The following is a 14,623-nucleotide window of genomic DNA, read 5'->3' on the forward strand; positions in this document are numbered from 1 at the left end:
CTCGTCAAGCGTTGTGAGTCAGGATAGTGGTCGACATGTTTCATGCCTTGTATGTCATGCAGATCGTGGCATTTTGTCAGAACCTAGATACCTTATTTGCTACTCATCGAGGGATGGTAAGTATATATGTGTACAAACTTACAACCATACCCTCACCAGAATGCACCATCTGGAACAAGATTCCAGAATGATGGAGGGTAGGTCAGCCATGCTGTGCGACCACCTTTCATGAGTCTGCAGTGAGCGTCCCGTGACTACGAAGCTACAGCCCCCACCCCCATTAACTACCATCCACGGTTCCTACTCAGGAGGAACCTTGTTGCACATTGTGTATTCTGGTGAGGGTACGGTTGCAAGTTTGTAAACATTAAATGATCTATGTTGTCCAGGACCATTTCACATTTCCTGAAGGCGACTAATGAGGTACAACTATGATCTACTTCTCCATTGAAGCTGAAATGGCGATGGAGGGTAGATGCCAAATAGGCATCCCTTGTGTCAGAATGCCTGGCTCCCCACTGTTATTTTTATGGATCACAACCATATATGACCCTGATGATCAGAGGGCAGGAATTCCTTCAGGCAGGAATGCTGTTGAAACCGAGAGAGCCTTCCCTTTTCTGCATTTCTCCTTGGTCTGTCTCAGTGCCCTTGATGCTGTGTATTTGTCACTTTCTTAGGTGTATAAAGGCAGCTAAAAATCTTGCTGCCCACTGGGGTTTCCTGACCCCTGTAGAGCACTTTAGAAGGAAGGTAAATTACTCCACACCTACACTCGCCCCCTCTCCCTGATATTCCTCTACTGGTGAGGAAAACACTTTTTGCCCCTTGTGTGTTCAGAGAAAGGGAAATCGGGCTCTACTCTGAAGGGCTGGACACTTAGTCATTGTGCCTGATGGTCTTTCTCCTTCATGTGGTGGAGCTGATTGGGATTGCGCAGATTAATGTGTAACCCTCTATCCCACCCCTCCATTGAATGGGCAGAGTGAGGCCCTATGACAGGAATGCGTTCCATTCATTCAGTATCACTGTTGCTTAGTGGTCTTTCTCGGTTTGTGGCAGCTAAGGTAAAGATGAGAGGGAAATCCCAAAGATTCGTTTTTTTTCTGGGAATGTGACTGGCTTTCAGAGGCTGTGGTTGGGGATGTTCAAGCCCTGTGCTCAAAGGATTGGAAGGGTGGCAATAGAGCCCTTTGTTTAAAAAAAAAAAAAAAAAAAAAAAAAAAAAATTCCTTTCATACTCTCAGTAAGTCCCCTTATTGCCCTGCCCAATCTCTACCACACGGGGTAAAGGAAAGGCTGTTGGCTGCTGGTGTATTGGGAGGAGTTTGGCCCTCTGGAGAGATCCCTTCCGATAGAATGTTTACTCGTAAAAAGGGCTGCTGGAATTATGTGGCATGGGAGGACCAAATCATGCAGCAGGGTTGACTTAATTATGCAGCAAGAAAAAGCAAACGATGCGGCGTAAAGTGGCACATATACTAATGGTATTACTTCCTTATTTTGTCATTTTTATACAGTGTAAACACTGTCTGGGAAAAGGTTTCACCTCCTTAGTATCAGTTTAACACCCAAATACAGCTATTACGCAGCAGAAGGGAGATTAGGCAACTTTTGCAAAAGGCCGCCTTCCAAGCTTTTAGTAACTTTTGATTCTTTAGAGCTAGAAGCAATATTTGTGCTGTGCTTGTGCTGTAAAGCCAGCGTGTCATGGTCAGATTGTTTGTTTTAGGAGGACCTGTCTCTGGGGGTAGGCACTAGGCTGGTTATGTCCCGTTCTTGGTTTCACGTGTTAGGAGGGATAGAGGGGGTAAATGCCTAGCTCGACTAGCAGTACCACACAGTGCTATCTGCCCCATCTCTGCCTACTCATTGCTTTCTCTGTTCCCTCAGCGTATCCCCCCCTAAAGTGTATACAAAGCAGTCATGACCTCTTTGTGCGCACACTGCATCAGTGCACTGGCTTCCGGGCAGGCCAGGGCAAGCCCCATCGGCTCCCTGGGTGGGTATAAGGGTGCTAGCCGGGCAAATGGAAGAACTCCTAGCAGGAACCGCTTCGCTCTTATGCGTGCCCCTTGTGCCAACCAAAAGCTGGGATTCGTACTGAGATGCCAAGACCAACTTCATCATCTAGGGAAGCTGAGTGTGGACTCACTTGAACCTTGTGGCGAAACTGTAAATCAGAAGAGACTTTTAAGAGCAGAATGTGGATTTGTAATAAGTTGCACGCCCTCCACATACATGTGTATGATTGCACAATGTTGGAGAAGGGATGGCAAACTACACAGGGGAGTGTTCCACCAGTGGCCAGTGACCAGTGGGGGTGTTGGGGGATTCCTGCTGCAGCCCCTGTTCGGCTGATGAACTGACCTGAGCCGAGGTCTTTCCGGGCATTGCTGGCATTCCTGAGCACAGGCGATGAAGCCAGGAGCTCGCCCACCCCTTCCTTCCTGGGCACACACCGGAATACCTGCACTGGGATCACGAGGAATCTGCAGTGCCATCCACACCAAAAACCACTTGATCCACTCTCTGCTCATCAAGACCTGCCCCTCAAGATCCTCAACATAGAGAGTGTGACTCGAGCAGTGGCCGCTGAGAGACATGCAGTGTGACTGCCCCTCACCTCAGAACAAGCCGCCCTGCGGCAAAAGCAGCGTAAAGCATCCCAGAGGCAGGGGTTGGGCACACCAGGGGAGAGATTACAACCTGCCCCAACCATAGGCAGACCACAACTACTCCAAACTACAGGAAAATGCAGTAGCACTCTCAAAGATGTGTAGACTCCCTCTTGGCCCCCTCTACCACTAATGTACCCCCACCATAAATAAACCTAAACAGAGTAAGCACAGGACCGGAAACCTCAAAGACGCCGATGACCGGGAAAGAAAAAAAAAGCGCGTAGGCTCCTGGGGCCCGAGGCTACACATACCGGAGTCCTTGCAGTGCTGATGACCAGCTGTGGGGCGCCATGCTGATCCAATAAAAGGCGTGCGATGGTGAAACGTGAAAGTGGGTGCTGTGCTGATAAAAGAAAGGCAATTAGATTTACAGGCTAGTGGAGTGCGGTCCATTGCGGTTGTTTATAGATTTACAGGCCTGTTTTCAGTCGCCCTCAAAATCGGAAGGCATGGGGAGCAACTGTGCGAACGGAGAACCTTCCCATGCTGCCAGACACCTCAGAACAACATGACGACGTAGAAAACACTACCTTCCTGAAAGACATGTAGAAAAAAAAGAAGAAAATAGTGCACAGAAACAAGCCTAAATGCACACAGGTGGCAGGTTACAAGTAATGGGGCACTGCTCTGTGTGAGTGAACAACCGACTAACAGGAGGGACAAATAGGAAAGATTAACTACTTGGAAGCAAGGATTTTTAAAGGTCACTGAAATAAACAAATGAGAAGCAATGGGCAGGCTGTAAGCCAATAAAGTATATACAACAGGTCTTGAAAAGACAGCTCAAGTGCTATCTAGGCTCGAGCTAAAAAGGGCTTGGAGCTCACTCATTGCGTGCAATTTATTGACTGCAGCTTCCCTCTTCTTTGCAGCCACCTTAATTGTCCGCCACTGGCCAAACGTAATTTCCGATCCTTTCAGTGGCGAAGGGACCAAGCCGAGGTTAACCAAACTTGATCGGTGCCTGTCCGCTACTACTGATGTGATTGTACTATTTCTTCCCCTCTTCCACTTGTCCTGGTGATCCTTCCATAACGCTTGTGCTTTTTTCTGCTCTCTCCATAGCGCTGCATTTTTTTCTTGTTTAATTTCTTATTTGTGTGCAGTTTGAGCTCTGCCTGTTTTGAATCTTCATGTACCTACAGGCCAGCTTGGTGTGTTCTCATGTAGAGTTCAGAAAATAAACTTTGGAACTGTACCGTGAGATGACATGAGCAAAGGTCTGTGAGCTGAAGCCAAGCTACTAAAAAAAACCTGATGAGATTTTGAGAAACAGCGTGTTGTAAATAGATGTCTGGCCCTGAAACGCAGCCTAGCAACAGAAAAAAACATGTTTCACTGCCTTAAATATGCTTTGATTAGCCAGTTGCTCTAACATGCCTGAACTTATGCACTAGTGGCAAACAAGTTGTGTTTCATTACAAGGCAGATTCTCGTGACTTTGCTTCTGAGCTGTTTGGTGCATATTCTTTCTGTAAACCAATCACTTGGGAGCTAGAGCCCGGACTTATTGTTGATCGCAAGTGTTGCTAAATCACTTTTCCCTTTATATACCCTTGCAGCCTTTAAGCTCATGTTTATGCCTGCATAAACCACACATTCTTTTAGCACAAGGCAGAATAATTGGACTTTGGAGCAGTTCTCGAAAGGAATTTTATAGTGCGCACGCAGAGCTCTTAAGTTTACGAGCTCCATACGTGAATAGCTTATCATGCCTTGTAGGTTCCGTTGCATTTTGGTACTAGTAGTCTTACTTTTATAATGAGATAAACAGGACCACAGGTTCTAGAATACAAAGAAGGAACCTGGACTTGATGAGCTACTCCTGCATGGGCCTTGAAAACTGAAGCAGTGTTACTACTTGGAGGTATTACAAGAACTTTGTGCTAGTGGCAAACAGCAGGGCAAATCCATTTATTCCATCCAGAATATAAAATAATTGTACAAGAACACTGGTATAATTCTAACAAGGCCCGTTTCCTGTGTCAGCTCTTACATACCTCGACATTTAAAATATGTGGTTTCTGAAACATAGCTTATGTTGAGAATGTTTATTTAATGTTCCTAAAGCACTGCCCGCGTTGGCTAGCTTTTAATGCTGGTAAAGATCATGCAATTTCAGCCACACATTCACCATCTGGTTTGGACACTGTAAACACTGCTTCCTGTTAAGGAGGATTTTGTGTTAATCCAGTCTGAATTGTCTCAGATAATTTGGACTCACAAGTTCGCCTTCTGAGGTTTTAAAAATGTCAATTTTCAGTAAGAGAACTTTTTTAGGTCTGGTTGTAGGCAGCTGTGCCTCATTTAATTAAATATTCAATAAGAAAATATAGAGAGCAGGAGGTTAAGGACCGCCCCCTTTCAGCTTAAGTTTTATTCATGCTTTTCTAGTGTTTAGGCAGACTGTCCGCCAAGACCAGGTGTTTTGACATTTTCACATTTTTAGGTTGAAGCCTACCAGATAGCATATCTGTCTGGTTGCAAAAGATTTCTTGGGGACATTTTGAAATCTGACCTAAGTTTGCATTCCGCCCATTGATTACAATTGGCTTTGTGGTTTGTAACTTACCTTTGCTTGCTTTCTATTTGCTGGCTTTATTTATTATAGTCTGTCCAGCATGTCTTTGTCCCTCCCATGGAGCATAGCCTGTTTACTGTATTTTTCCACGAGTGCTTGCTTTCTGTTAACAGACCTTTGTATTTTGTTCTTCTCTGGTCACATTAGCTGTGTATTCAAATACCAAGGTCAATGTCTGGCTGTCTTCAGAGGAAGCTTGATGTTTACTTTTCTTTTTTTGATTCAAAGTAAGAGGATTTATCTGACTATGGGGGGGGCGAAAGGAAAGTATTTTTTTCCCCCCTAGTAGACAACATTTAAATGTCGTTACATTAACTGTGCAGATATTTCATAATACATTGGAGTTAGGAAAGCACAAATGAAGCACATTTTGTTTGTAATTCTGAAGTGTGCTGGAAACAAATATTTTCATATGATCACAACAAATCAATACACTAGGTGATGCCAATTCTACACATTATCCTTGGTGCACTGTATAGTTTTGTCAGTAAAACTGTATGTCTGTACAAATGTGATGGTCATTTCAGTTGTGTTGTCTGCAGTGGCAGTGCACTACCACACCATGCAAATTCCATTCTACACCACTCCACTCTACATCCCTCCACTCAGTGCCACTCCACTCTACGATACTCCGCGCCACTCCACTCTCCTCTACACTACTAACTTTTAGCTATGTAGTCATGAAACGGCAGCCACGCTGTTGTACTGCATCGCTAAAACACATTGGCAAAGCCGTTATCTCTTTCATAGGCTAGACATATTGGCATTGCCAGTGCTTCTACTTTTAGCTGATGTATAAAGGGATCGGCCAAAGGTCGAGTAACCTAATTGTAAGGTGAGACCTATTGGGTTTGCCATGGCTTGTTTTTTTTCGGTATACATTTGCATTTCTTTTTTTGATTATGTCCAAAAACGGTGTTTATCTACAAGGATAGGTGGTGGTTGTTTGAACTTGCGTGTCTGGTCACGCAGAGCTCTGGTCACTATTGGGAATTTGATTCCAAAAGCTATAAATAATAAAAGTAATCAAAAAAACCTGTGTAAGGCAGCAAGTGTCTTTATTATTGAGAAGCACCTAACTGGTTATCTAGTGTCTACAGCCATAATCACTGTTTCACAAATCACCAGTTTGTTTGTCGTTTCCGCAATCATTCTGCATTCAAAACTAAATAATTCCCTATCTTGGTTCCTTCAGAACGCTTCATCCAAGTCAGTCACACTTTTGGGTAAGCTTCATTCGTCCCTGATTCTCGGGAGCAGTCCCAGATTTCAACGCCTTGAGCCCGAATTACCTGTATACCTGATTCTGGAGAAACAGAGCATCCTGTGTCAGTGTTTCTTAGAACACCATATGTAAATAGTAGCATATTGGCGAAGACCAGGAGTGTGCTACAATTAAACTCTGTAGCTTTTCATATAAAATTATGGCAGGCTAATGTATTCAGTGCCTGTTAACCAATGTAAACAAGAAATGTTACTCTACACACTTATTCTTTTTAGGTCTCGCAGACCTGCGTTGCAGCGCGCATGCGCTGCTTGCGTCTGCGAGACATATTGTGGGTGAGTATATTTTAGAAGGGGGCTTGAAGCCCCGCCCCTCCTTTTCATTGGGTAGCATCACCATTTATGGTAAACGGTGGCTTCCCATTGAAAATGAGGCTTCTGTGTTACCGCCCTTTCTCCTTTTGGGATAGCCCATCAGGACTGGGTCTCCTGCTTCACGGCTGTCGTGAAGCAATTTCTTATCTCAGAGGCGTGTTATGTAAACAAGCCTCTGAGATCCAGTCCAGATAGGCCGTCTCAAAAGGAGACCGGATGCTGCGTGTTCATTTTTGCATCGCACTTTCACTTTAAAGTGAAAGCGCGATGCAAAAATAAACAGCGCTGCCTTCCCGCAATGGCGAGGGCATGTTTTAATACTCCGTGCAACTCTACACGCCTAAAGTACAAAAAAAAAAACTGTAGAGTCTAAACGGAGGCTGGCACAGCTGCCATATAATGAAGAACTCAACAAATCGAAGGAGCCTTTGATCATTTGCCCTTTACTTAGAGCAAGACTACAACAAGCACTTCTAATTTATTTATGATCTTCCTGCTCTTAAGAGCGAACACAGCTTTACAAATTAAACGTTTCACCTGGGCTTCCTGGAAAATTTCCAGATTAAAGACCTGTCTCTTGCTCACTGAGCTCCCTAATTTCACAGTGTTTGTACTTCTCGCACGCATCTGTTTCCTTCCTGTACAATAATAGCCCAAGTGCCACATGCCTTAGCTGCTCATCCGAGGAGCCCGGTGCCAGCTCAATTATCTGTCTGACTGGAACGTTGCTCCTTCCTTGTGCCGAATAGTGTCGCGAAGTATGAGGTTTCCGAGCACGTCGCTCATTTGAAGACCTCGTGCCTTCGCATTCTGTTTCTTCCTCATGATTATCTTGACAACTGCATGGAGCAGCGCACAATATGCTGTCCTCGAATCCATGCTCTTCTGCTACCTCCCATGTGTCTCAGAAGCTAGATTCCTTCCTATGACATCTGGTGCGTGTTCCAAACCGCGAGAAACCCCTTCACAATGGCACACGCACTTCTTTTCGTGTTAGCCTGTTTGCAGAACCACTGACCACAATTACTTGTAATCTCAAGTTTATGCAGTGATTTTGATATGCATAATTATGCATTTATTAAAGACTCTTTCCTCTCGAAACACCTTACAGAACAGGTTTACACGACCGTGGGAAAGGGAAAATGCCATGTACTCGAGGGAGAGAATAGGAAACAGCAGAATGGCTGGGTTCATAGCAGTGCACCTCTTGAACACATTTCTCCACAAACCCTGCCTTATAATCTCCTGCTATACAAACAAAAAAATTAGGCCCGAGAAAAAATGTAGTACACTGCCATAATTCACATAATTTTGAGACATCACGAACTAATAATATAGCCTTGAGCTTCAATAATATTTAGCCATGGTATAATGCATGTAAACCAAAATTCTAGAATGCTTCCGGTGCAAATTCCCTGGAACTCTCATGTTAGGCAACTATTAAAGTCTAGAAATGGCAAACCAGTTAGACTTTACATGCTTGGCATGGTATTCCCTCAAAATCTGCCTTCACCCATCTTGTTTTGCTGGATTTGCTTTTGTTGGCTTTAGAACTATGTGCACCTTTTCATTGCCAAACAGTGATAAAGTGCCTGTGCTCCCCCCTTCAAGTATGGTAAAATTGGTCTACAGCCTATTGGGACATTTCATTTACTTGTAAGCCCTTAGTAAATTCTATTACAGGTAGCCAAGGCCTTTAAATTAAATGCAACTAGGGAACCAGCAGCACTCCTTGTGCAACCCACTGAAGTAGCCCTTTAAAACATGCCTGAGGACTGCCACTATAGCCTGTAGCGCAGCTTCGACATGGCAAAACAAACGTTTTGCCTGGCCTAAACCTTCCTTTATCTTAGTTGTAGGTCACCCCTAAGAGGTCCCAGAGACTCAAAGGGCAGGGTGCATTGTATTAAACAAGCATTTGCAATGCAATAGGTCTCGCATTTACGCGAGTTTAAGCTACTGGCATTGTAAATGACAATGCCTTTTATTTATGTTTTCAAAACCAACACTTTGTGCTACCTGCATTGTAAATGACAATGCCTTTTATTTATGTTTTCAAAACCAACACTTTGAGCTACCGGCATTGTAAATGACTGCGCCTTTTATCTATGTGTTGGTTTTGAAAACATAAATAAAAGGCATTGTCATTTACATTGCCAGTAGCTCAAAGTCTCGCAAATGCGAGACCTATTGCATTGCAAATGCTTGTTTTTGGGGGGGCGGGGGTTAAACATGTTCATAGGAAAAAAAATACAACCAACAGTAACTGTCACTTCCAAAATGTTCGAAGAAATGCTCCTTTACTATCCAAAATATTAGCCCCTCCAGGATCCATAGTGTCATACTAAATAAATATTACAAATGCAAAATGTCACTGTAGTAATTGTTAATCTAATCCTTCTCTTTCTTCCTAGTCTTCTCTTAATGCTCATGTGGCGTGAAAGGGTTTCAGTAAAGTGATTATCATGCAGCAAGAAAAGTGCAAACTGATCGCTAATGTGTTCCAGTGATTTCCTTCTTGCACTTGCGTCCTAGCGTGGTGTCCTACCTTAGAAAATAGCAATCACTTTTTAGTTAAGACAAGAAGCTTTCAGTCTAGCCAAGCCTCGTGCTGCTATAGTTTGTTAATTTTGTTCTTTCGTGTAGTTGTTTGTCGGCTTATCATGTTTTGTAGGGTCAGACTGTATTTAATACTTGAAATTGTTCTTTTTTGACACCTAGGTCATCTGTGTTTTTGCTTAGTATGCATTTCATTCCTGAAGTTCGAGGCTCTTGTCTGCTATTTCAGTCTGGACCTTACTCTCGTTATTGATTCCTGTTTCTCGGAAAAGAGCATTGGGTGCGGCCGTTTTCCATGTTTCATTGTATTCTTCTTTCGGGAATGCACCCCTCTCAAGAGTCTTTCCCCAAAACATCTAAGGTTCCCCGCCCTGACATGCATATATACAAGGGCACTTGACGTTTCAGTACCGTGTTAATTAATGATAAATAAAAAAGACTGCCTCTTTGATATTGCAGCTTCAATAATTCCCACATAGTACAGATTTTTATAGATGTCATTTATACAAATTACTGTTTTTGGAAGTTAGTAAAGCAAGAAATGTGAAATGTTGGATCTGTACAATGGGGAACCCATTATTCATCTATTTATTGAGTGACTGAATTCCTACTAAGGGCCTTTTTCTTGGTTGTGCACAAAAAGTGTGTCCCTGATACTACAAACCAACGCTTTACGGAGGTGCTTTGCTTACTGTTCCCACTCATTGCTTCCTTCATATTTTTGGCCCGTACATTGGCAAGCAAGCAGAAATTAGGCTTTCACACGATTCCAAGGCAAATAAAACTTTGTAACTTGTACTATGGACCGGACGGTTTGTTTCTTTGCATAGTCTGTAAACCCATTTATGCAAACAGGTTATGCTAAATAATTGGGCCCGATTCACGAAGATGATTGCGGATCCGAGTTTATCTTTTGATAAGTTTATCTTTATTTTAGGAGTGTAAACTCAGGTTGGTGGTTGTGAAACGGGAATTTACACTTCTAAAAATCTGTTTTACATGTAATATTACACAAGTTTGGCGTGATGTTTATGTATGAGCCAATCCGTTTACTGTAATGGGTGTTGCTGGGTGGGAATTTCTGCCTAAATAGGTGATTCTTCTCACCATAAATGCAAGTTTGTGCTTGTTAAGAAGCTTTTTGCAAGCATGTTCTCTCATTCGATGCGGTTGGAAATTAACTTTGGTCAAGTACATAGACGTTATAAGAAATCGGGTTATTAAATAAGAGGGTGACTACTCCCCTTAAATAACGTACACAGCACTTGTCAAGGTGAACTACTAAAGTCACTAAATTAACCTGCGTTCACCCCCTTGGTAGCTATGGCACAGACCAGACAAACTTCACTTCGAAGCAATGTGTAGATCATTTCTGCAGTGTCTAAAGAGTCACAACACAATAAAAATTTCAAACCAAATAAAAAAAAAAAAGGGGTATATTTTATTAAATAAAATGATACCAAAACGACGGCAATCCAGTAAGGGGAAACACAGATGGGACTTTTTAAAGTTGTAAATAAAAATGGTTTCAAAAACCATTCTGATCCAACCACAGTCAAATGGTCACTATAAACTGGGACCTAGGTGTGAATTGAGGCCGATCGCAAGAAGGCACAGGTTGGATACAAGGACCAGCTTCGACAGGGCAGAGGATTTACCTTTGTACTTTGTCTCAAAAATGGAAGTCCAAAAACTTCAGTGGAGCAAGAGCGCTGTTTGTAGGTTAGGAGTGCTCGGCGAGGTTGGATTGCTATTGGACATGGTCAGGATGATGCAGTTGGTGGGAAGGCTCAGAGTCTAAGAAATTCGATTTTCGCACCCAATGAAGGTACCTTGCCAGCCAAATACTTTTGCCACCTTCTCCCAGTCAAGTTTTCTTTGTTTGCACTCAGTCAAATTTTTGGAGCTTGGATTCCTGCAACATGGCAAGACTGTAGCCAAAGAGGGCTCCACGTCTCGGTGAGGTCTCGCCGCAGAGGATTTGCTATTGCGAAACATCTCGGAGCATGGGAAAAATAAATCTTCAGCTCAGCAGCAACGCACCTTGGATTGGGTTGGCAGGTTAACCCCGGTACTTCGGAGGTCTTTGGAGCCAATACGTTTCTGAACCACAGAGGTAGGAGCAGTAAAGCCAGGCACAGCCAAGGGTCCCAGCACCACTACCTAACTCCACTCCAGTCTATCCCACTCCAATCTACCCCAGTCCAGTTTACCCCACTTCATTCCAATTTACCCCACTCCAAACTCCACTGCAACCTATCCAACTCCTCTCCACTCTATCCAACTCCTCTCCACTCTAATCTACCCCACCCCAATCTATCCAACTTCAGTGTACTTTACTCCAATATTCCCCACTTCACTCTCCCCCAGTCCAAACCACTCCACTCCAGTCTCACTCCACTTCAATCTACCGGACTCCACTCCAGTTTACCCCGGTACACTTTACCCCACTCCAAGCTCCACTGTAATCTATCCAACCCCACTCCAATCTACCCCACTCCAATCCACCCCACTCCAATCCACCCAGTCTACCCCATTCTTCCATACTCCACTGTACCCAAATCCAATTACTCCAATCTACCCCACTCCAATCGACCCCACCCAGCCCCAATCTACCCTCCCCAATTTAACTCACGTTAATCTACCTCACTCCAATCTACCCCTATCCATTCCACTCCAATGTACCCCACACCAACCCACCCCACTTCAAACTATCCCATTCCAATTTACCCCACTCCAGTCATCCCTGCTCTAATTCACCTAGTCAGACCTACTCTAATCCACCGAATCTACCCCAACCTAATCTACCCTACTACAACCCACACCACTTCACTACCTCAAACTACACCACTCTACTCCAATCTACCACACGTCACTCAAATCTACCCCAGTCCAGTCCACTTCAATGTACTCCTCTCCACCCAATATACTCCACCCCAATTCAGTCTATCCAACTCCAGTGTACCCTTTTCCAATCTACCCAATCTTATCTACTTCACTGTACCTACCCCGCTCAACCCATTCCCATCTACCCCACTCCAAACTACCCTAGTCTACCCCCACTCCATGCCAATCTACCCTACTATAATCCAGTCCCTCAACCCCACTCCAGTCTACCCCAATCCACCCTACTCTTCCCCAATCTACCCCAATATATTTCACTCCACTTTACTCTATCTACCTCACTCCACTCTAGGCTACTCCACCTTAATGTACCTCACTCCACCCCAATATACCTCAATTTAATCTACCCGTTCCAGTCTACCCCACCCTACTCCGATCAAGTCCAATCTACCCGACTCCACCCCACTCTCCCTCCCATTCCTCTCTACCCCAATCCACCCCATTTCACTCTACCCCAATCTACCCTACTCCAATCTACCCCACGCCACTAACTTTTAGCCTTGCTGAACAGCAGCCACACTGGTGTACAACATGACTAAAATACATTGCCAAAGTCAATAGCTCTCGCATAGGAGCGACCTAGTGGCTTTGCCAGTGCTTGTTTAAACTGTAGCCATATTCAACTTCTGGAGGTTTTCTAATATTTTCACCTATTAAGCTAGTTTTTACCATGTCCCAGTTAGTATAAACCTTTCCACAACTAAAGGGGTCCCTGGGGGTCCCAAAGCTTAATTAATTTGTCACTCGACTTCTCTTCCCATGGAACGGTTCTCCTCCTTTTGTTCTTGCGCCCTCCTGCTGCAGTATTTCTGTGCTAAGTTAGATCATTTGATTTTCTCTTTAGAGTGTCAATTGAGAGATGATGTATATCACAATTTGGTGGCAACCTTCCTCAGACGGATTTGGCCTCTTGCCCTTTTTGGTACTATGGTATGCTGGATTTCTATAGTGACACTTTGTATTCATTCATTCATTCATTCATTCATTCATTCATTCATCCATCCTATCTGCAACCTGCTATCACTACGTAGCAGCAAGCCTCTTTGAGTGTACTGCGTTTATTGATCCTGGATTCCCACTCTGAAGCCCAAGCCTCTGGAGCCCTCTGCCCACCAGCAGCAACTTACCACCGAACAGGTGACTCACCCAGGTGAGGCATGTCTCGCAAGACGCCCGGCATTTCTCCCTTATTAAGTGTAATGGGGCCCTGGGGAGTGCTTTAAGATGACTGCTAGTATTGACTTAGTTTTCTGATCGAATGTCCTCTATCAAGGAACTTGTGACAGCACAGCTGTCCTAACATCATCCTCTCCCCAGCTACTCCCTCAAACTACCCAGTTTCACCTGTCTTAAGTATGACGGGTATGCCCAGATGTGGGTCCATGCTCACTGTGCCACTGGAACCAAGAATGCCTAGCTGATGAGTCCTAATAAAGACAAAACCGGTCCTGGGTTGCTTGTGTTCCGTTTCAGAGAGGACCTGGCCTAGCAGATCGGGCTGGATTGTTTCAATTGGAGCAGAGTCCAGACTGGTTTGCATATGACTAGGTCAAACTGAGTTGGCATGATGGTTGAAAAACAATGAATTGGGATGCGGCCTGAGTGATTGCCAGTGGCTGAGATTAATTCAAGTATTCCATCCATCACTTTGTTTTTGGAACCCATCCAAACCAGCCTGAACATGTTACTGTGATTACCTGTGTCTCCCAGCCACATGATTAGTTCATCAAAGCTCTGAGTCTCCAGCACATACATTCCATAAAAACGTATTCTTGAAGCATTGTATAGTAACTAAAATAGTAAGTTAAGTGCAGTGCCGCTATGGCCCACGCTAACTGGAACCCACCTGGTCGTAATCCCTGGTTACATAACCTATATTAACATGTGACTACTCCTGGAATGCACAGCCGTAACTTTCGAGTTGTTCTTATGGAATTATTTAGGAATACCAAAAATATGAAAAACCTACTCCAGGTTCAAGCTACATGTAGGCTTACAAGGATAAGATTTTTTGGGCAATCTGGCTCTAAAACCTTAAACATACTTATATTTCATATATATATCTAGCATGTGGCATTTAGAAACAGCCCACTGCCTTTAGAGAAAATGATCAAATGAATGACAAAGAATCCAGCATAACACTAATTAAATGTATTTGTTTATTTGTAAAAAAAAAAGATTTTTTATTCTTTCCTCAAGCAGTTTAAAAAATAGAAGGTAATGGTACAGCGGGGATCTTTATGGGGAAAGTAAAGCATAACATTTGCATTGTATTAGCAAAACATCCAACCATCATGTT

The 14,623-nt window shown here is 43.7% G+C and overlaps 1 protein-coding gene across 2 annotated transcripts in view; it reads left to right on the top strand.

Annotated features, from left to right (window-relative positions):
* SS18L2 (SS18 like 2) overlaps positions 1–14,623 on the top strand; it is an 88,545-nt gene that overhangs the window by 39,155 nt on the left and 34,767 nt on the right. The gene's annotated exons all lie outside the window — the stretch shown is intronic.

This window comes from Triturus cristatus, chromosome 12, assembly GCF_964204655.1.
Source record: "Triturus cristatus chromosome 12, aTriCri1.1, whole genome shotgun sequence".
Classification (NCBI taxonomy): domain Eukaryota; kingdom Metazoa; phylum Chordata; class Amphibia; order Caudata; family Salamandridae; genus Triturus; species Triturus cristatus.